This window comes from Limulus polyphemus, unplaced genomic scaffold (assembly GCF_000517525.1).
Source record: "Limulus polyphemus unplaced genomic scaffold, Limulus_polyphemus-2.1.2 Scaffold57, whole genome shotgun sequence".
Taxonomy (NCBI): Eukaryota; Metazoa; Arthropoda; class Merostomata; order Xiphosura; family Limulidae; genus Limulus; species Limulus polyphemus.
This window is the reverse complement of record NW_013665667.1, coordinates 436,323-437,815: the sequence shown is the minus strand read 5'-3', so window position 1 is coordinate 437,815 and position 1,493 is coordinate 436,323. Positions and strand designations below refer to the sequence as shown.

Here is a 1,493-nt window from a genome sequence, read left to right as displayed (position 1 = left end):
GGTGTTGTCATCTAATTGGGAAATTCTAGTTGTTTATTCCAGATTGTTTTGATGGATAAGATGCCATCTAATATAAATCTCAATGCAAATATATTAATTTATATGAACAAAATAATTTCAGCGTACAGTACGATAATGTATACATTTTATAACGCTCCACATATAATGTACCATACAGTAAGTATGTCGAAGAGACAGTACAGTGTGACATTAGAGCCAAAAGAAATGAACTTTGCGTAGGCAAGTGTTTCGGTGGATTGCAGTTTTACATATACGTTACTCAGATGTAAACAATGAGCGTTAAAGGAAGGACTATGTTAAACATGCATATAAAGACAATACAGAAGAGCAGAGTTATAAATAATTCTCATAAGCTAGAACAGACGCTTAAAGGCGGCACTTTTGCATCTATTACGTCTCATGGTATTTTTGTTTTTTCACTCAATGTTCATTGATAACTGAAAGATATAAAAACCATTCTCAGGAAGGAGTTCTATAGAGAACATAGTTCGTTTATTTTCTTACATTTCGCGCAAAGCCACTCTAGGGCTACATATGTTAGCCGTCCCTAATTTAGTAGTGATAGAATAGAGGGAAGGCATTTAATAAACACCACCCACAACCAACGTTTAGGCTACTCTTTTACGAACAGTGGGATTGACCGTCACACTATACCGCCCCCTGAACTGAAAGGGCGAGCATGTTTGGTTTGTTTGTTTGTAGTCAAGCACAAAGCTACACAATGGGTTATTTGTGCTCTACCCATCACGGGTGTCGAAACCCAAATTTTAGCGCCGTAAGCCTACAAACTTACCACTGAGCGACTGGGTAGCAGCATTTTTGGCGATGGAATTCGAACTTGCGAATCGAGTGTCCAAACGCTAGGCCGTTTTACCAAAATGTTGTACATTTATTATGAAATTATATTTTATTATAAAAAGCGTCACACAGAACATCGCATGCACAATAGTGACAAAGATCTGGGAAAAAAACATATCGCTGTGTGTTATAGCAGTAATAAAGACTTAGTAATATTAGTAATAGTAGTATATAGGTTATCTGTTTATACCTTGAATGCTTAATAATTTCTACTGATTGTTTTTCAACAAATATTCATAAAGAATCGTCAAACATTATTAAATATATGCGTATAATAACTGCATATTATTGCAACATACCTATTTAGTTGCTTTCCTCGCTGGGGCCTGCCTGTGTATTTGTTTGTCAGTCTGCACATCTTCCTGCCCTGTGCCTGATTAGTTCATTGTCGTACCACCTTATGATGTTGTGAGTGAGTGAAAAAGAGTGCAGGCTCGTGGCTACAATACTCAACTTGGTAATCGTTGGTAGTGGTATTGGCTACATAGCTATGTATCTATGTATTTATTTGTGTTTTTTAAATGCAAAGCTACATAAAGTGCTATCTGCGCTCCGTCTATCTAGGGGAATCGAACCCCGGATTTTATCATTGCGAGTCGGAATGTTTATCGCTA

At 36.9% G+C, this 1,493-nt stretch overlaps 1 protein-coding gene across 1 annotated transcript in view; it reads right to left on the bottom strand.

Annotated features, from left to right (window-relative positions):
- LOC106464150 (S-adenosylmethionine synthase-like) overlaps window positions 1-1,281 on the bottom strand; it is a 33,169-nt gene extending 31,888 nt beyond the window's left edge. The window contains exon 1 of the mRNA XM_022391990.1: window positions 1,179-1,281. The gene's annotated coding sequence lies outside the window, so the exon portion shown is untranslated. The remainder of the gene's footprint in view (window positions 1-1,178) is intronic.
- Between the last annotated feature and the right edge of the window lie 212 nt (window positions 1,282-1,493).